This window comes from Protopterus annectens, chromosome 5.part0 (assembly GCF_019279795.1).
Source record: "Protopterus annectens isolate FY-2018-M chromosome 5.part0, PAN1.0, whole genome shotgun sequence".
NCBI lineage: Eukaryota > Metazoa > Chordata > Ceratodontiformes > Protopteridae > Protopterus > Protopterus annectens.
Genome location: NC_056735.1, coordinates 598,485,520 through 598,508,722, shown reverse-complemented (window position 1 = coordinate 598,508,722; position 23,203 = coordinate 598,485,520).

Genomic DNA, 23,203 nt, shown 5'->3' with positions numbered 1-23,203 from the left:
AATTGGACATGGAGTAGCTCAAGAAAGTCATACTGTTTGACCTGTCTTGAGGTGTACATATTCTTAATGAAGATGGATACACCTCCTCCTTTGGGTCTTTCACACTCAGTGTGTGGTTTGAAAGTATGGAAGGCATTGTAGCCCTGCACGGCCAGGGTGCTTTTGGTGCCTTTGAACCATGTCTCAGTGACTGCACAGATGTCATCATCTTCCAAAGTGAGGAATGCTTACAGGGAGTGCAGTTTCTTGTTTAGACTCCTAGCATTAAGCAGCAGTACCTTGAGTTTATCTAGGGAGGATTTTGTTATATTTGGAGGTTGGTTATTTTGGCTCTGGCAATATAAGGCACAATTAGGGTGGCTAATGCCTTTGCCAGTATTTAAAAACCCAGAGGAGACAGGTGCAGACCATCTCTTCCAAAGCAGCATGGCCTATCGACCATGTCTTTCCAGGCTGACAGATATTGGATCCCCTTGGACTGACATCAGAAGCTAAGCCAATTGTTAAAGTCAATCATTTTATGTTTGTATTGTGGCATCATCCTTGGAGAAGGCAGATTGCTGCTTAAGGCTAGGCTTATACCTGCTTGTGACACATAATCTAAGAGCTCAGTCATCTCTCTTCATATAGTCCAGTGAGGTATGCCTCAAGTCCTTTACCCTCACATGGACTATGACAGAGTCATACTGGTACTTGTGGTTGAGTGACTTGAGTGCTTGAGTGACTTGCTTGATCCTGGCACCTGACAGGCATCTAAAAGTAACCCACTCCTTATCCAGCCTGGTGAGGGGAACATCTGTGTGTTACACAATATAGTCACTTATGATCAATACATTAGGTTTTATGGTGTTACATCCTTATGGACTTATTTGTTGAGACGCTGGTGTGTGTGTCACTATATGTTGTTGTTTTTTGCATTGTTATGTGTGTAAGTGGTTTCCATTTGGGATACCTCTGATCTTTTGGTAAGTCACTAGTTAGTGCCTCTGCATATCTGGGTTAATGTGTGATGTCCTTATTTAGTGTGGGAAGTATATGTGAGCTTACAAACTGTTTGTCATTCAACTTCTCCTTATGCAAGAGTCTTGCCTCCAATTTCATAGTGTAACTACATCTCTCACCTAAAGTATTTTTTGTTTGTTTCAGGAGTAAATGTTTGTCAGTATACATGAGATAATTGCTACATTGCCTCAGGATGGCCATGTCTATCAGGCTGGCCAAGAGATAATGGTAAACTGCCTGTCCATGATAGCAGACTCTTACTGTATGTTTTATTAGGGAAAAATGGGTTAATTTGACAGGAGTGTGCTGATAGCACCAAGATTACAAGAGTGACCTATAATTTGTGTAGGCTAATGTTGATCAATAAGGCAATGCTACTCAGTGTGCAACTGAGTTGCTCCTAGAGCAGCAGAAAAGCTTAGAAGGGTTTCGCTGGCAGCTGTTTAGGGAACAACTGAGCTTCTAGGCTTTTGTGTCTAAACAAGGACATTACTAACAGCTGCTGCATGAAGAGCAGCACCACACAAACACAAGGATTAAATACAAGCAAAGATAAACACATTTTTAGTTAACTATCACTCAAGAAAGAACACAATAACCCTTCCACCAGCAATCCCCAAGTCAGACAGGATAGATCAGCACAGTTCTGCCACAAGGGTGCAGAAAAACACCTTCTTAATGTAGAATAGCTGGTTTGGAGCCCAAGTGTAACAAGACCACACAATTGACTTACAGCAGCCCTACAACTAAGATACAATGTAATGTAGTGCAATTAACTACTTAAAGCAGCATCAGACAATACATTTTTAAATTGTTAAAGTACAGTCACAGTATGTAAGAGAAGTGCAAAAAAATACTTAGAGCCCTTTTGTGTACTTCCCAGCTCAGATAGAACAGGGAAACACCTACTGCACTAGATGAATAATCACAGTCCCCCTAATGTAAAGGCACAGTAAAGGAGTATCTGGAGAAAAATGTTACCACAAATAAACTTAAAAGATATGAAATGCTACCACAAATAAGCTTAAAGATATGGATGTAGCAGTGTACTTTACAGCTTATAAAAGTGTGATTATTCAATAAAAGTACTTCACTTTGTATAAATTAGCCAACACCCATTCAATTGTACAGAATATATAAAGGCTTTAAAAACAAGAAAAAGCTAGTTAATAAGCCCTCCTGACAAACTACATGCAGAAATCTCAAGTGTTTCCCCAGCCTAAACAGACCAGGTTACCTCCTAGCACACTAGGTGGAAAATTCACTGACCTCTTGATGTATAAACAGGTGCTTGCTAGAGTGTAAATGTGCACTACTTTATCAAACAGCTAGCTGGAAATTGAATTCAAAACAAGTGAGTCAGTAGAACAGACAATGAGAGGCAAAATGCAATTTTTTAAATATAAGCACAAGGAAAGGCAGTGCTTTCATTTATACAGGCTTGAAACCATTTCACAAAAAGACAAAGGCCCAGAAATTCACTGTGTATTTAAGTATCACTCAAACAACTTAACGAATGAGAAACATATGAACTGTGCGGCCTAGCTATCTTAAGTGTCTATCTCTCACATAGAACAAAAACACCAAGCCAGGCAGATTCCGCAAACAGAAAACAAAATGAAGCAGGTAAAACAGAAAGCAGTTTATCACTCACCAACAAGAAAATATAGGTTTACTTTCCTCACTTAGCAGGGAATCATGCAGCAGTGCTTTTGTTTATGCAGGCTTGAAATATTTTCAGAAAATTGTATTTCATTGGAGTGTATTTCACTCAGACAAGCTCCACGTGGGTTTACAGAGTGGTCCTAGCAGCAAGGAACTTGAAAAAGCGACTACCTTCTGGATTTAAGTATCTTTGCTTTTTTTACACTGGAAATAGCTTCTGTTGCTTACTTTGAACTAGCCTGAACTGTTTTTTTACTGATTACTGCATTTATTTTAAAATCTGCACTTAAAGTTACATTTAGTCGAATTTAATCGAAAGTTTGCTTGTTTGTTTGTTTAATTTAACTGTGGAGGCTGCCCACTAAAGTGTGCTAGCCTGTGTTACTAATTTATCACTGTCTCTGCATTTTGTGTGTGTTTCTACAAAAAAAAAAACAAAAAAACAAAAAAAAATCCTTGTTTTCCTGCCTTTCTCAACTAGTTTAGACCAGTATACAGGCATTGCTGTATTCTGGGCTGTGGTGTACTTCCTGTGTTGTCCATTACCTTACTTGGATAGAAGGAAGTTTTTTTGCTCACCAGTGGGAGTGGGGAGCCTTGAGCAGCCTACCTGTCCTTGGGGGAAGTGACCTCAGCACAAGAAGCTGTAGTAATTGGTTGTTTGGGACCATTCCTAGCTCTTTTGTAGTTCACTGCTTAAAATCTGCCTCTGGGCATTTTTTTCTGGATATACTGCTCAGACAAGCTCCACGTTGGTTTACAGAGTGGTCCTAGCAGCAAGGAACTCGAAAAAGTGACTACCTTCTGGATTTAAGTATCTTTGCTTTTTTTTCACTGGAAATAGCTTCTGTTGCTTACTTTGAACTACCCTGAACTGTTTTTTACTGATTACTGCATTTATTTTAAAATCTGCACTTAAAGTTACATTTAGTCGAATTTAATCGAAAGTTTGCTTGTTTGTTTGTTTAATTTAACTGTGGAGGCTGCCCACTAAAGTGTGCTAGCCTGTGTTACTAATTTATCACTGTCTCTACATTTTGTGTGTGTTTCTACAAAAACAACAAAAAAACAAAAAAATAATCCTTGTTTTCCCACCTTTCTCGACTAGTTTAGACCAGTATACAGGCATTGCTGTATTCTGGGCTGTGGTGTAGTTCCTGTGTTGTCCATTACCTTACTTGGATAGAAGGAAGTTTCTTTGCTCACCAGTGGGAGTGGGGAGCCTTGAGCAGCCTACCTGTCCTTGGGGGAAGTGACCTCATCAAAAGAAGCTGTAGTAATTGGCTGTTTGGGACCATTCCTAGCTCTTTTGTAGTTCACTGCTTAAAATCCGCATTTGCACGGCTTTGTGCGATTGTGCGCATAGCGCAGCGCCTGTTAAACAAGGTTAAACTTGGTTAAACAAGGTTAAACTTTTTCTGGCTCTGCCAAGTCTGCTCTTCAATTTTTCCCTTAGAACTGTTCTACTTGCAATCTAAACAGCCTATACTCTATCTGAAAAGCTCAGCACTTGCTCCTAAAGCATTTTTTACACAGGTAAAGCACTCTTAAACAAAAGAAAGTACTTCATTCACCTAAATTCTGTTGAGTACCCATTTCCCTATAGGTCCTTCCTGACTCAGTTACACAGCAATCTTTTTCACTATTTCTAGCATGTCGAAGGGTCAGTTGCTGGCATCCTCTCCTGTTCAGCTGGTGAATCTGGGAATCTTGAGGCAATGTTACAATTGCCTCATGTACACAGACAACCCTCTCCTCCTCCCAGCAAATACAAATATATGCGAGAGATGCAACTATATAGCCAAACTGGAGGCTGAGCTCTCTCAATTCAGTACTGGCAAGACCAGTCAGGAGGAGAAGGTAACCACGCACACCACAAACCCAGTCTCACATAGAACTATCACAACTGCAATCCAAACACATAAACACACAAAAACATACTCTGAGGCGCTGATTAAAAATCTACCAAAACAACAGAGGCCTTCAAAGCAGACACCCAAGCAACCACCACCTCAAGACATAGCACATGCAACACATAGTTCACAAAGTCAGTGTGCTAAACAGTCACAGCCCTTAAGGCCAAACAACATGCCAAACACACTTGTAATAGGTGACTCCATAGTCAGACACACTGACGTCCTGCTCACCAGACTGAACAAGGAAAATGTCACAGTAAGCTGCCTGTCGGGAGCTAGAATCCGCCACATAACACAAGCACTCAGGTCACTCCACAGCAAGTACAAATATGACTCAGTCATTGTACATGCCGGTGTGAACGACCTGAGACGTACCTCCCTGGACTACATGAAAAGAGACATAGAGGAGCTCTCTGATTGTGTAGCCCGGGCCAGTATGACCCTGACCCTGAGCAACATCTTACCCTCACCAAGAATGATGCCACAGTACAAAGACAAAATGATCAGTTTTAACAATTGGCTTAATTACTGGTGACATTCTAAGGGGATCCAATGTCTGTCTGCTTGGGATGACATGCTTGACAAGCCACGCTGCTTCGCAAGGGATGGCCTTGCACCTGTCACCCCTGGGCTTCCGGATATTGGCCAAGGCTCTTGCCACTCCCATAGTGCCTTTTTTAGGCAAGGCTCAAATGACAAACCTACCTCCCTAGAAAACACAAGTGAAAAAACTAAGGGTAATGCTGCTCAATGCCAGAAGTCTAAACCTCAAGATGCATGCCCTCGAAGCCCTCCTCAGTATGGAGAACATCGATGTCTGTGCAGTGACTGAAACCTGGTTCAAGGCTCCTGAGAGCACCCCAGCACTATCAGGTTTTACCTCATATCATGCTTTCCGGCCCCAAAACTTGGACCAAACCACAAAAGGAGGGGGAGTATCCATTTTCATCAAAGATACCCACACCTCCAGGTTAGTGGCAACGCACAAAGCATCGGAGACTATCCAGGTGCAACTAACCATAGGTAAAACTGCCTTACAGTTTGTAGCATGCTACAGACCACCCTCTCAAACTCAGGAACCCCACACAGCCTTCCTGAAGACACTGGAGAGTATGAATGTCTCTCCAAATACCATCATTTTGGGAGACTTCAACTACCCAAACATAGACTGGGAACATTACTCAAGCCCCAACACCCTAGCCCAAAGGTTCCTAGAATTCATAAACTCAAATGCAATGGAACAACTAGTCACCATTCCCACAAAAGGAGACAATATACTAGACCTGATCATCACAAACATGGGGACAAAATGCTCCACACCGGAAGTATATCCCTCTTTGGTAAGATCAGACCATAAATTAATCTCACTGGAAATACACATCCCGCCCCCACCCCATGCACAAAAGACCACAGTGAAGAACTTCTCAAAAGCAAACTTCACACTTCTTAAGACTGAAGTGGAAACCACAACCCACACTGCTAAATCCTTTGCAAATGCCTTCTATGGGCACCTTCAAGAATGCATGGATCATGCAATTCCAAATAAAACCAAGACCCATTCCCCCAAAGGCAGGCGCCCGGTATGGTGGACCCCAGCCATAAACAAACTTTACAACAGGAGGAGGAAGCTACTACATGACAGAGCAAAATCCCTAAAAGGGAAGGCATCTTTGATCAGTACTAGCAAAAAACTACGATCACTCATAAAATCATCCAAGGCCAACTTTGAGAGAAAAATCGCAAAAGACACAAAAGACAATCACAAGGCCTTCTTTAGCTATGTTAGAAACCTGGGTGGAAACTCCCAGATATGCTCAGAGTTAGTCCAAAATGACACAAAATACACTGAACCCACTGACATTGCCAACATTCTGGCAGACAGGTTCAGTGCAAATTTCTCCTCCCTCCCCAAAAGGAGAAATAACTATCCCAGCAGAGTGTAGCCTCCCTAACATCTCAGATGCCCAGGTGAGAGCCGCCTCTCTAAAGCTAAAAACACAGCATCAATGGGACGGATGGTGTCCCGGGCTGTGTGCTACATGAACTCAAGAGGAACTAAACCCACACATAAGGCTGCTGTTTAATCTTAGCCTTACTACAGGATACGTGCCCAAAGAGTGGCGTGCGACAACAGTGGTCCCACTTCACAAAGGCGGTGCTTCTACGGACCCTGAAATTACTGCCCCATAAGCTTGATGAGCCTGGTCTGCAAAGCTATGGAGAGGATCATTATGGAACTCATAAACAAAGACATTGGGGACCTACAGACATTGGATCCTACCCAATTTGGCTTTGTCAAGGGCAGATCCTGCCTTTTGAACTTGGTCGACTTTTTCGAAACAGTCACTAAGGCCATTGATGAGGGTAAGGCAGTTCACACAGCCTACCTTGACCTTGCAAAAGCCTTTGACACAATACCCCACTTGGGCATCATAGACAAACTCACCAGCTTAAATGTAAACCCATATGTCACAAGATGGGTTGCAAACTGGCTCAAGGACAGAACCCACTGGGTCAGAGTTGCTGGAGCTATGTCAGACTCTAAGCCAGTCACAAGCGGTGTCCCACAGGGCTCAGTCCTGGGACCCCTCTTGTTCGGCATTTATTTTTCCGAGGTACAGGCAAACATAGGAGGATTGTGGCTGACAAAGTTTGCAGATGACTGAAAACTGGGCGCCATAATTGATACTCCAATGGACTCAAACATCCTTCAGAGAGGCCTCATAGAAATGGATAATTGGTGCCAGAGCCATGGCCTTAAGCTGAACGCCAAAAAATGTATAGTCATACCCTTTGGGAAAAACAAGGTAACGACAAATTACCACATAGGTGGTAATCCATTAAGTACGGAAGAGGTAATCAGGGACCTAGGGACCCAGGTTGACAGTAACCTCTCATTTGACACTCACATTGCCAAAGTGGTTAGGAAGACCTTCTATATTGCCCACCTTATCATGAAGGGTTTCACATCTAGATCAAGAGAGGTCATTGTGCCCCTGTACTTTTCTCTTATCAGGCCAATGATTGAGTACAATGCCCCATTTGGGATGTATCTCACCCGACACCTGCAGCAGTTGGAAAGACCCCAGAAGTTCCTCACCAAGAGGATAAAGGGTCTTAAACATATGTCATATGCTGCCCAACTGAAAAAACTCCAGCTCTATTCAGTCGAATACAGCCTACTCAGAGGTGATCTGTGCCTGACGTACAAGGCCATGTCCAATCTGGAATTAATGGACATGCTCCACCTCAGAAAATCCAAATCCATCAGAGCCATGAGAACAAGAGACTTAAACCTCAACACAGAAATAAATAGGATGTGCTGGAGGGACAGATTCATAACCCAAAGGCTCCCTACACTCTGGAACAGAATCCCAATCCATGTTAGGCAGAGCCCCTCACTGACTCTATTCAAGAGAAATCTCGACGAATGAATGGGAGATCGTAGGTTTACCCCGGGGGTCATCTCTGTGTCACTACTAGACAGAGGCACAGTAAACTAAACCCTAAAAGGGTGTAGTATTCTCATCCTAAGGGGTGGTGAAAGCCACACACACTCTGGCTAGGCTTATAAATGCCCTAGGGCAGATAGCCTAGTACGAACCTATAAACTTATGAACCTATGAACATCTGTGACATGTAATTAGTTCTGTATACCTTTATATAGGTTCCTATCCTTATGTCTAGCTTTTAAATGGCTGAGGAACCACCTGTAGGTGTGTAAGCTTGTGCTTATTAAACATGTTTCATGTGGGTTTTAGTGGAGTCACTTGAGATGGACTGGACTTTTCCTCTGGGAAAGAAAGAAAGATGATGACTTATCTGAAATTTACAAAGGCTCTTCTTAGGGACCAACTCCAAAGATGAAATATAGAAAACAGTAAATGTGTGTGTGTGGGGGGTGTTGAAGGGTCTTATGTCCTTCCTTGCCTGGATCTCCTTATAAAGCAGCACCTACATTAACTCCTCTAGTCCACTTAATTAATTTCATGTTCTGGCACCATTCCTTACTCTCTTTTACCCCCAACCTAATTAAAAAAAATGAATAAAGAATGTTTCTACGCCAACTCCTGGCCTTGCAGGTGTGCTTATAAAATGCATGCCTTAATGGGAAAGTGGGATAGATGGCTTTCCAGCCACTCCTTAAAAATAAAAAACAAATCTTAATTCATGAAAATTGCCCCTACCTTTCTCCACTTATTCCCCAAGATTAACCTGCCTACTGTTACACCCCTCCAGTTGGCCTCTCTCTGTGCCAGAATATCACTAATCCATGTGGATCCCCACACTGGGAACAAACGTGCACAAATTTGCAGGAAAGCCATACATATCTCCCTATATTAAAAGCACAGGACACTCTAAACCTATCACTGTTTTTAAGCTGAGGCTCTGACGTGAACCCCAACCCTATCTAACATCATGCTTAGTCAGGTATCAGCATTCCTGTTCTTCCAATAGAGGGATTTATTCACTGATTTCATTTTATGGAAACACTGATCATACTACAACCATGCATTGCTTTCCTCAACCTCTGTGCCTCCCTAATTGTCAGGAAATATGAGAGTAAGGGAAATTCTTGAGCAAGATTCCTTCCTAAAATGACTGCCATAATATACATGAAGCTCAAAACCTAATTGTCCCAAGTTCTAGCCTTAAATATTTCCCCAAGTTCTAGCCATAAATCTAACAGGCAAACTCTTACTAAGGATGCCATGGCCATTGTCACAGCCTTCACCCCTGGACCCTCCATCTCTGCAATCCTCTGAGTGCCATCTTTATTGATGAAATCAAACAAATCCATAAGTTGCTCTTTTCTAAATTTTCTCCTTCATTGATTGGTGAGATTTGAGGTATTACAAAATTGCTTGTCTCTTCTGACAGAAAAGCTTGTATAGTTTGTAAACCTTTAGATAGTCCCTCCTACTCCATTGCTGAACATTCCCCCTGCCCCAGCCAGCAATGTGAACTCGAGAACCCTGGAGGTCATCAAGGGGGTTGGGCCTTCTTTTTCTATTTTCCCCACTTGCTGCCTCTGACAGTATGTCCCTGTCCTACTTTTGTTCCGTTGACCTGAATAGCTTCTAGAACCTGAACCTGCATTCTTCACTTAAATCCAGCAACAACCCTTTCAAATCTCCATCACATGCCAGAAACTAACTTGATTCACCTGAAATATTGAGGTTTAAATGGTTACCTGCTGATAGCTGAGGCTACACGTCCTGGACTATGTTGTGGTCATGAGCTCCTTCCTCCAAATCCTCTTCTTTCCTCTTTTTGCCACTTCCTCAACTGTCTATACCTGTTCTGAGTTCTACTTCTGTCTCACCTACATTTCAGGCTCTACAGATGCTTCAGCTGCTGGATAAGGTGACCACTCTGCCTCCTTAATGAAAACATCATCTTGAGCCATAAATTCAGCCCAGTGCTTATTCATTGCTCAAACTCCTGCCATTTGAAAAGACAAACAAAACCAACTTTTATTCTATCCAGGCCCCCCATATCCCACCATTGTCTTAACACCCCTACTACGTTGGTTATCTTCCCGTACTGTAACTCTGTCTGTTCTATAACCAGCTCATAATTAGCTTAATCAGATAATACCAACCCTTCTTGCCACTGAGGCAGCCTAAATGTTCTAGCACCCTACATATATATATATATATATATATATATATATATATATATATATATATATATATATATATATATATATATATATATATATATATATATATATATATATATATATATATGCGCCAACTGACAGTTTGAAGAGTAGCTAGTGTCCTATTTATGCTGTACCCTGTCTGTAGGCCTGTTTTTAACACTACCCACTTACAAGGACTGAAATCCTTCTATAAAAATATCTCCTATTTGTGTATGCTCATCACTGCTTGACAGCATTCCCCTTTTCTGCAATCCATAGCTCTTGACTTTCCACCTCAACAATGTAAAACAGTACATTTTATAATTTGAAACAAGTGGGCAAATATTAAACACATAGCTGCACTCATTGGCAATATCAACTAGGAAGTTCATAGGAAGTTTAAAATGTGATACTTCATCCATATACAAGTCCTTTTGATGAATTGTTATGAGTTAGTATTGTTTAACATGGAAATGAGTTAACAAATTCTGAATGTCTGACAAACCTTTCTGTGTTGAACTATGAAGTACATGAAATTTTCAACCCCCCCCCCAAAAAGGAACATTTATCATACTGAATAGGACTTCCAGTCTCAACACTTGAGATGTATGCCGCAACTGTTAAAGAACACACGGGTTTCTCTCTTAGTGCATCTTTCCTCTTGCTGTCCTGCTCCATCCACTTGTGTGCCAAACACCCATGCCAAGGAGACCAGCACTCTTCTTGTCCTAACTATAAAGATCTCATTCCCCTTATTCTTTTATCTAATTCACTTTCTTCACCTTTTCTACCCACTGACCTAATATGTCCCAACAGCCAACCTTCTTTAATGTTCATCACTCACTAAGTTGATTAAACGAACATTTACAAAAACCACAAGCAGGCAGACAGGCATATATGGATAAATACATCTGCCTGGCAGTCTCTATTTCTTACTTCTATGCTCAAAAGTGTGATGTCAGTCAGACTGAATGGATGAGGGGAAGGTGTCAGGGTAAGTGAAGTAGAGAGTGGAGGTAGAAGTTAAGCAAGGAATGGTGGAGGTGATGTGAACTAATTCTTGCACCTGAATTTTGAAATTATATAGATTGAGCTGGGGACTCTGTTTTCACCCAGGTGCTGAGAATCATCATATCAAGTGGCTGAGAGGGTGGACCCTTGTAGGGGTTTCATAAATTGAGTAAATCTGTCTGAAGGGCGTAGTGTGAGTGATGAGAATGCCTTAGTGAACAAAATAACAAACTCTCATCAACTACTATGATGTGAGAGTATGCAGTCTGTGATGAACTGAAAAAAAATCTTCACATGTAGTACAATCTAGATAAGCAAAGTAGGTGAATAGAAGATAACAATAAAATGTCTGCAAATCCTTCCAACATATTTAAGCAATTGTCATATATAATCCCATAAAACTGAAAATCAACCATAGATACTTAATAAAAGTAGGAAAAGAACAGACTTAGTGCATGCACGGCAAGAGAGAAAGCTGTTAATGAGTAAACATTAGCTTATCTTGGAGATTCAAGGTGGCATACGTACTAGGAGGAATGCACTGAGAAATATCAATCCCATAGTGGAGGTGTAAAAACAGGAATGAGGTATAGGGGAACAGAAAGAGAAATCAGAACACCACATAATGGGAGTGGGTAAACATATAACTGTGTTCCTGCTTTGCAACAAGCAACTTTGGAAGTGCAAACAGTCCACTGCTAATATTATAAATACATAGTGGCAAACCCTCAGACACATGACATGTGATCCAAACTATGAATGAAAATGGATTTTAGAATGTCATCATGCCAGTATTTTGAATACACAACTAGTCAGCGAGGGTGTAGTTTTCAGGTGATATATGGGAAATGTATATTAAGACCACAGTGCAAATGGAATCCATTCAGTTATAGCTCTCAACCTTTTAGCACAAGAAATCTGGGCAAACCCTAATACAATAGGGGATAAAGGCCCCAAAATAGGGACAGAATTTAAATATTGCACTTATACACACAGAAAGTTGCTAGAATAACAGGATGTGTACTAGCATACATTTTATGAAGGATATGAAGTCTGAAACTTAAATGCATGCTATTGTTTAGTGACTTCAGACTTCAGTGATTTGCCAGAAAGACACACATTTTATGGGAAACAGACTAACAATATGTGGCAAACATCTGGATGTCCTGCAAAAACTGGAAAGTTGAGAGGCATGCTTCAATATATTGAATAAAGTAAATCCACAAAACCACAAAACAAACTACTGAAAAAAGATGATGACACAGCCACTGAGCACTCTTGACTTATCGTATTGCATGGTGTATGCAAGAATGTTTTTGTACACCATGCAATACGATAATTCATTTTAATATATACATATATACATTTATTTAGTATGAATTATACTTATTTATTTTTATTAGATTTGTTTTATTTAGTGTAGTGTAGTACATAATGTTTGGGACAACCTTTTCTATTTGGGTGAGTCAGGATTGACATTTTATACATTTTAGTCATTGTACTTTAATTATTTTAACCAGTTTAAATACTGGTTTACAGGTAAAATAGCTGATTGGTTAATTTAAGGTGGATTTGGCACCTTTTTTGGTTTAAAACTTTGTAGTGTTCTATGTATTTGTCTGAAGAAGTCTACCTATTTGAGTAGACAAAAAGCACTTAACATTAAAGGTTTGTTGGTGTTTCAAGAGTGCTCAGTGGCTGTGTCATCATCTTTTTTCAATATACTGAATACTTTGAACATCAAATCACATAAGTTGAACTACAGGAGGTCGAAACATGCAGCACCAGAGTTTTATGCTACCAGCTTTTTTAGTAGCACTAAAAAGCTGGTAGTGTGTTGGGCAAGATCATAGAACAGCAGGGATTGTTTGTTCCCTTTCACCATAGTAAAGTGATCTCATAGTTGGTATTTATAATTAGCAGGGGTTGTGGGGGGTGCAGGGGGTCTTGATCCCCTGCAAAGATGTTGGTTTCAGTGCTATTGGTATTGCTAGTTTCTACCTTCTGTGGTCAATCTTATTTGTTTGAAAGAGTCAATGTGATGAATGTATTCCATGTAAAGATATAAAAACAAAAACTGAAACCCATTACCTAGGTGCTAACTGTACTCCTGACAGATTAGTTGTGTAAACATCTATATGCTATCTATAGGAAGACATTTTGATAAAGCATTCAAACAAATATCATATGTGCCAAACTGTAAATATGGAAAATATATACTGAAAATTAAAAAAAGAAAAAAACTCACATACATACTACAAGTACTGAGCTGGTACACCATGCTGTAGTTTAACAGTGTAAGGAAATAGAGCATAGCCATTCCTTTACACTACTAAACTCATTACAAGCCATAGTTCATTGATGACTTGCAGCAGTTGAAAATTAAACTTTGCTGAAATGCATTGGGATGTATGTGGACTTGAACAAAACCATGACACCTGATAGATAGATAGATAGATAGATAGATAGATAGATAGATAGATAGATAGATAGATAGATAGATAGATAGATAGATAGATAGATAGATAGATAGATAGATAGATAGATAGATAGATAGATAGATTTATTTCATGTTTTATTTTAGTATGCAGGCAGTAAATTAGGCATATGCAAATTTCATTCAAACAATTAAAATGAACTTGAGACATGCAACCAGGGAACTATTAAAGTAAAAGTGTAAACATTCTGTTTGGTGTGCACTGTGACTGCATAGGAAGGGGACTTAGTAATGGGTTAGGGAAAAGGTAGGATCATTTTGCTGATATGCATGTCTTCAGTGAGAAGAGTTAGTGAGATGAAACTGATTAGATTGATATTAAGGTGAAAAACTGTATGGCTTGGTTATCAATATGAATGGCTTGCAAGATAACACATTTCATTAAGAAATGGTTCACTCTGTGCATTTGAAAATGTGAAAAGCCTAATTTTGGTATGCTGAGTTTTAAGATGAATATGCTATAGGTCATATTTGATCAGTGCTCTACCCTGATAAAATAAAATAAAATAAAATAAAAATAAAACAACTAAAAAGGATCTGGCTTACTTAGGTGCAAAATATTTCACCCATGCATATAGTATGTTTTTAGAAGTGCATATAATATGTTTTTAAAAATTAAAGTTTCATGAGCGGACATGTGTTCCGCTGTGGCGACCCCTAACCGGGAAAAGCCGAAAGAAGAAGAAGAAGAATGTATTACCACATTAGAAGCTCAGTCAGAAAGCATCAAAATAGTATTTGTATGTGCATGTGTTTACATTGAACTGGCATCCTATTTTTCATTGTATATACATATATTATATATATATATATATATATATATATATATATATATATATATATATATATATATATATATATATATATATATATATATACACATGGGGTCTACTTTACATGATCGAAGTTTCAGAAAGCTGATTCGCATTTGGCTGAAGCCATATGATTGACTTTTGAAATTTTGATCTGCAGAACGCCCATTTTTTTATAGTGTGGAATGGGAATATTCCCATCTTGCGCACTGTTGTGCGATCTCGGAGTTGGTATATTTAAATTGCAGGGGGTGTGGGGGGTACAGTGGGGCTTGCCCCCCTGCTAACAATGTGTAGGTAAGTTTATTTATTTTTTGTTTATTTTTTTTTTTACATGTTCGAAATTACAAAAGTCAAGCATATGGTCTCGGCCATATGGGTTTTGGCTTTCTGAAATTTCCATCATGTATAGTAGACCTAGATATATATATATATATATATATATATATATATATATATATATATATATGTGTGTATACATATATATATATATATATATAATACATATATATATATTTGCATGCACATATATATATATATATATATATATATATATATATATATATATATATATATATATATATATATATATACATATATATATATATATATATATATATATATATATATATATATATATATATATATATATGTGTACATATACACACACACACACACACACACACACACACACACACACACACACATATATATATATATATATATATATATATACATATATGCTAAGTGCTACCTACGCTTTTAACCGATGACTAAGAGTGAATAATAAACATTTAAATAAATAAAAACAAATATGATAGGGCATTGCTGTTAAGAATATCAGAAAAGCATTTTAGACACTGTACAATGTAACTGTCTTCCATTCAGCAGATACTGCTATCTATGTGATCTTTAAATGTTCTGAGGTATTTTGTAAGCACAGCTTATTCTAGTAATTCAGTGTATAACTGCTGATAATGTTTGGCTGCTGTTTATCCTAAGGGTGAATCTCCAAGCAGAGAATCAGTTCAAGAAGATACGATAACCATGATTAAGATACATGATCCACATCATCACATCAAGGTAGTGAAGATTATCAGGGAAAGATTGCTTGTTTGAAATTTTCTGCTATAAAGACTACTTTAAAGTATTTTGTTTAGCCTGGATTATTTCTGTACTGCAGAGGCTTGTTTTAAGCCATGCATATTCACATTCTGTTATTTCTTGTGTACTGTTCTTGAAGAGCTTATCTGTATATTTTCAGTGACACAATACAGGTGAAGAAAAGATAATGTGAGAAAAGAAGAGAAACTAGAAAGTTCATACATTTTGCTCTTTCTAAGTGTTTTCCTTTGTTTTTTGCATGGCTGCTTTATTCACCAATTTTCCACATATTGAGTTAATTACTTTATCTAAAATATCATAATTTATAATTTTAGGATTGTACTTTGTCTACATTTATTGAATAAATCTCAGATTATACAGTTTGTGTCCAGGTTTATTTGATTTTATACCCTTAGAATCTCAAAGATCAAGGACATAGATTCTTTTTTTTTTTTCAAAACAAGTTTATTGTTTTAACATATAAGAGAAATATCATAACAATTTTATACAAATAATTAAAAATAGGTATTATTATAATATTCAACAAAACAACTAAAGTATTTACAAAGACATCCACTACAATCAGATCAATAGATTCTAAGGACTACAGATACACAGATATCTCTGTCCCATGTGCTGATAAGCAAAACTGCTCATTGTCCCCATAGTTACAACACTTGTGTGTGTGTGTGTGTGTGTGTGTGTGTGTGTGTGTGTGTGTGTGTGTGTGTGTGTGTGTGTGTGTGTGTATGCGTGTGCATGTGTGTGTGTTGTAACTCCATGGAACCACAAGTATATAAAAATCATACGTATATTACTATAATTGGAACAGCATTACAATGGAATGAAAAACGGCACACCTTGACACACTGGCTTCTCAGAATTATTCACAATCTTTGCCTCAGTACCTTTTTTGGCCTCAGCCTTTCCACTAGCAGGCAGTATTTGGAACTCCATAGCTACAGGCCTCATCCAAGCATTAATTTCAAATATGCAACAGTTACTTTAGATGATATAATTCCATGTTCTTCTATGACTGTGCTGGTGTCTCTGCACCTCTAAGACATTCCTTTTTGCTCATCTTCAGATAAGGAACTAACTTTCTGATTTTACTGTAGCAGGCCACTCTGTTTTATACAGCAGTAGTGATCAATTAGCACCTGCTTACTAGATAGCTAATACAGAGTGTTGCTTAGATCCCTTTTAGTATATTTCAACAATATATTCTACAACACACATTTTAAAGTTCCACTACCCATTTTCTAGACCCAAAATGTTATAACTACTCCCCCACCAATACCAAAAGCAAAGTTTGGCCTTATAACAACTATGGCCAACCCATCAGCATTTTGATTGTCTAAGCAAGCTCTGAGAATCACTGTGTATTGAAAGGGCTGAAGAGGTAGTGCCCACTAATGCTACTTTTTAACGCTATCAGTCTACCTATGTAACCATTGCAATGTGGCATAATCAGTCACCAAAATAAAGTGACTATCAAACAAATAGTACTTTAGGGCATTGAAGGACAACTTTATTGCTAGACACTCTCATTCAGTAGCTGAGCATCTACTTCCTGCATTACTCAACTTACTGGGGATAAATCATACTGAGTATTCCTTACCCTGAATTCCTTGAACTAGCCCTGTCTGCAGATCTCTTTTTGGCACCAAGGCATATAGATATGGTAAACTCTTTAGTAAAATCTTGGGTCACTATAATTGGTTCAAAATGTAGGTACTTTATAGTTCATTAAATTCTCTGCCGGCCTCAACAGACCATTGTACTGTGACAAGAGATTTCTCTCTTGTGATATCTGTCAAATGGCATATCATAGGCAGAAAAATAGGCACAGATGTCCTGAAGTTCACAGCTAATCAAAGAAAAGCTTTCATTTGTCATTTAGTGGAAAGTACAGATCAGTTTTATGGTCTCTATTTTTCCTTGGTTTGGTATTACCACCATTCTTCCCATTAAGTACAGTAATTACCTGGATTCCACTATGCCTGATTTGCCTTTCTTAGTATCAGCAGTCAGACCTGGCTATTTTAGATTCTAGCACTGCCTGCAGTGTTGATAAATAAGATTCTGTGACCTCCAAATGAATGCCCCTATCATACAGGAATGCAGCAGCAACATTTTATCCATCTGCCTCTATAGCCCAAATAGAAACACTGTACACTGAAATAAATTGGGGTTAAAATGACAATTTGTTAGTGGGGAATAAGGGTATCTGACAGTCTTCATTTGTCATGTCTAATGTTGTCAACTTTCTGACCTTCCCTAGGCTGTCTATCAATTTATCAATTAATGGCATGGGATAACCATCAAACTTTGAAATGTTTTTCAGTTTTTCAAAGTTATTACAGCATATAGTACATCCATCAGACCGTGGAGCTAGTGTTATTGGGGTGCTGCATTCATTTTGCAATTCTTCTATCACACCTAGCTTGAGTATTTTTGACCTTTTTCTCTTATTAACTTTTTGAGTCTGGTATTCTATAGCATGTTAGTTTAGCTTTCACTTCATGTGCTATCTCTGTATTGTTCTGTCATTTGAGTTCACCCATGCATTTCAGAAAACACCCTTTTCATTCTTAAGAGAAATGCTCTTATTTCCTGCTTTTGTACTATTGTTAAGGATTTCTCTAGATGTATGTCAGGTAAAGATTTCCTGGAATTGCCTGTATGAAAGTCAGCTTGCAAGCTGTCTGTAGACTTCTATACTTCCTTCCATGGCTTCAGTACATTAATGTGAGAGCTAGGTTTCATCTTTCCCTTTCCACGCTGTCTACATTCTTTCAGTCACCTGAAATGGCCCTGACACTTGGCTATAAATTTATTTTTCGTGGAGTAGTCTAACACTAATGCTTAGTCTCCTGGGTTCAAAGTCTGGCATTTTGATTATAAACTCTTTCTCGCATCTCCTGATGTTGATTATGGATCTTAATAGAAGTGTCACTGCCTTGCTTACCCCCATCCTTATACTAAACGTGTGTATCAAACTTCTACTCTCTCTCTTTCTTAAGTGCCTCAGCCAGGCATACTATGAAAAATTGTGCTGTGATGTAATTTATATAGATTTAACTTCAGCTTTTGACAGGGTCATGCACAAAACACTGATCAATAAATTAGTACAACTAGGTATTGATGTACTCTTGATAAGATGGATAGCTGCATGACTTACAGTAGGACATGGCAAGTATCATCCATCAACTGGACAGGTGAAATCCTTGGTTACATTCTGGGTGTCCCACAGGGCTCTGTCCTAGGCCCTTACTTGTTTAGATTGTATCTTTCAGACCTAACGTTTCCATCTGAGGTGTTCTACAGTCTATATGCAGATGACCTGAAATTGGGTAAACTGATTACATGTGTAAGAGGTAAGACATGTCTGCAAAATAACTTGACTAAACTGACAATTTGGACACAGGAGAACAATATGCTGATAAATACATCAAAAACTAAGCATATGAGATTTGGGAGACATAAATTGAAAGGTGAATATTTAATACAGCACACAGTGATTGAAACTGTAGACTCATTTAAGGACCTGGGTATATGGGTAGATTCAACTATGAGTTTTTCTAATCAGGTGCATATTACCTAGTCGAACAACCAAAATGTCGACTAATCATTAATTGACACATATGTGTCAAACCTGCATTTCAGCAAATGGCCAAATCATCGTTTTCTTTCCAAGGGAAAGAAATCGGTTGGCCGTTCTTTTAAATCTGCCCTTTTCCCGACTGTAGTGCAAATTTGGAGTTAGTATATTTAGTTAGGGGGGTGTGGAAGCCGAAGCTCCCCACTTCATAGTGTTTGTTATAATGTGTTGTGCTTAGTTGGCCTACCGGTTTCTTTCCCATGGAAAGAAATAGATGATTTGGTCATTCACTGATGTGCAGGTTCGACACATATATGTCGATTAAAGGTTAGTTGACATTTTGGTTGTTCGACTAGGGAATATAGACCCTTTCTAATCATATCAACCAATTGGTTAATGATAGTTATAGAACTATAGGTTGTATAAAAAGATTTATAAAGTCTAGGAAAGTAAAAATAATGAAGTCATTGTTAGTTACATTAGACCCAAACCTGAGTATGGAATAACAATATGGAAACCCTATAGAAAACTAGCATGAGTGAACTGGAATGAGTACAGTGGAAATATACCAAGGGCATCCATGGATGTGAAAATTTAAGTTAATATGAAAGACTAAAATATCTGAACTTGTTCAGTGTCTCTTACAGATATCTAAGAGGAGATCTTATTCAGGTATATAGGGCATTTAGAGACAACTACCTCTGGGAATGTTTGAGTTTATCAAAAAGTACTAGAGAATCATCAGACAACCTGTGTAGTAGATTCTATAGGAATGAGAAGTGTACTAATTGGTTCTCTGACAGAGTAGATGATGCATGGAACAGACTATCAAATTACATTAAAGCAAGTACTAGTTTAGATATTTTTAAGAACAGCCTGGATACTTATTATAGAAACAAGTGTTTTGGTATATTGGTAAGCTAGAAGGGCATTACTGCCTACGCTTGAAATATTTGTATGTATGTATGTATGTATGTATGTGTGTATGTATGTATGTGTGTATGTATGTATGTATGTATGTGTGTATGCATGTATGTATGTATGTGTGTATGCATGTGTGTTGATCTCCCTCCTCCCATATTTTCAGTAGTGGTTTTAAAATGAGGAAAACTGTTTCCTAACATTACACAATTCAGGGCTGACAGCTCCAGGATGTGACAGCTTTCCCAGAACTGCTTGAATTTCTACATGTGTGAAGGGATAGTCTCTTCTATAACTATGCACACATATCGACACTACATTTTTGCTAATCTTATGCTTATTTTCCCAGAGACTCTGAGCAGGGGAAATCATTTGTCCAGAATTTTCTGAGCTTGAGTATCCCTTCCTTCTAAAAGCACATTACATTTCACTAACTTAGTTGTAGCCAATGATATAATGCAGAATCAAATATTTCACCTGACTCTCTTTGCATACATCACCTTCTCAGTTTGCATGTAATTCTCACTACAGAACTCTAATTCCCAATACATTTTTCACTCAATTTCTCCACTACTCATATTTACCTCCCTTTCTTGTTTTCCCACTTAGCTTACTCCCCTTTCTCAGATCTCACTTGATTCTAACTATTACTACACTCCTCTCTTATTTACAAATTTAAAAAAAATCTCTAATTTTCCCTCTTTTATCCATAACCACCATACTTTTTCTATCATCTGCTCTCTGTCAACTTCCCATCTGCTTCTGATTACTGATGTACATGCTTTTGCCTGTAAGAACTAAGATCTGATGTACAGTACCTCTATACTCTTTTCTTAAACTCTGAATGAATTGTCATTACTTCCCCTCTATATGGTGAAGTCCTTATGTATTGGAGATATATGAAAGACTTTTGGTTTTATTGCCTTTTTTGTAAATAACACCTTTAAACTCTCATGTTATAATTGTGAATCCAAGCATTATAATGCATGTTTATATTACCTAATGCATACTGTATTGTTTGTAAGCATTTTTATGATGCATGTAATACTTTGTGGAGCATTTCTCCCTGGGCCTCTGCTGAAAAAAAGGGCACAAGCTCAGTAAGACATTCCTGGTCAACAAATGTCAAATAAATAAATAAATTTCAGATGCAGTCAACAAATGTTAAATAAATAAATAAATTTCAGATGCAGTCAACAAATGTCAAATAAATAAATAAATTTCAGATGCAGCCTTGTTTTACTTCATAGGAATAATTTCATTTAAAGCATACCTTTCAGTTTTCACATTTCTTCTAATCTTCAATCTATTGTCTTCAGTATTAACAGTACTGAACTTAGTAATGTGACCTTTCACCTAGCTTTTAAAGAAATTAATACATTACTTTCTGCTTTTGGTTTCATAGAAGGTAACACATTTCTTCCTGAAGTTTTAGTTTTAGAAGCAGGCAAATTAGTTTTTCACATTATGTCATTAATTAATAAACGTCATATTACATTTGGGATTATTTTGCAGTACTCATTTTTATTTTACTATGCAAAATTCTTTCTAAATTTGTCTAATGATATAAATGTCAAAATTTGCCTTTACTATTGCTATCTGGTTTAAGCCAAAGCTTTAAAATATGGTGAGATTTCAAGATGGCTGCATTCTGAAGAGTGGGTTAATTAGAGCTCCCCAGTGTAAAAAAGAGTGGAGCTGTAAAAAGCCAGAAAAATATAACAGTTTTGGTAAAATTCAGTTACAGGCTAGTCACCATACTGTTTGGATGTCAGCAAAGAAGAAATAGGTCTATAGGTTCATAGGGAGGTACTAGGTTATTGGCCTGGAGGCCCTTATAAGTCTAGCCAAGAATTCTGCCCATGTTCCCACAAAGTCAGCACCTGTTTCCCTATCCAGCAGGGACAAAGGTGGGATCCTAAGGGTGTATTTTTTATTTCCCATCCAGTCATCCAAGTTCCTCTTAAAGAGGGCTAGAGAGGTACTCTGCTTGACTTGGAGAGGGAGTCTATTCCATAGATGGGGGGAGTCTTTGGGACACAAATCTATTCTGCCGACAAGTTATGTTAATGTCACAGACCAAGTTGAGGCCTGGCATGTGGGTTGCACAAGTGGAGTTTGACTTATGGATATGCAGCAACTCCATCAAGGCATTGTACTCGATAATGGGTCTGATAAGGGAGGAGTACGGAGATGTTATGACCACATTGTTCCTGGGTGAAATGCCCTTACTTATGAGGCAGGCCATGTAGGAAGCCTTCTGTACAACAGAGGTAACATGGTGGTCAAAAGTCAGGTTGCTATCAACCTGGGTGCCCAAGTCCCTCACGACTGAATGCGTGCTTAGTACATTGTTATTAATGTGATAATTAGTGGGGACTCCATTTTCCCCAAAGGGGATAATGATGCATTTCTTGATATTCGGTTTGAGGCCATGCTTCTGGCACCATTCATTAGTTTGGATAAGACCCTCTTGGAAGATGTTCACATCACTAGGGGAATTTAAGACAGTGCCCAGCATGTAGTCATCTGCAAACTTGGTCAGCCACAGACCACTGGTTTTGGCTTGCACCTCATGAAAAGTATATCCCAAACAGTAGAGGCCCCAAGACCAATCCCTGGGGTACACCGCTCATTATAGATTTACTACTAGAGGTGGCTTCCCCTATTTTGACTGACTGGGTTTTATCAGTGAGCCAGTTAGCTACCCATCTGGTCACATACGAGTTGATGCTTACCTGGGAGAGTTTATCTATTATGCCTGAGTGTGGAATAGTGTTGAAGGCTTTGGCTAGGTCAAGGTAGGTGGTGTGCACCATCTTCCCTTCATCCATGGCTTTGGTGATTGTTTCTATATTGCTAAGGGCAGTCTGAGTTTTTTTTTTTTCTCGATGCATTTAATATTGGGAGCAGAGCAGATAAGGGTGGCATCATCTGCTTATTGTATGATATTGGCTGGTCAAGCAGCTGAATATAGGTCATTAGTAAAAATAGTAAAGAGTAGAGGCCCAAGGATCAAGCCTT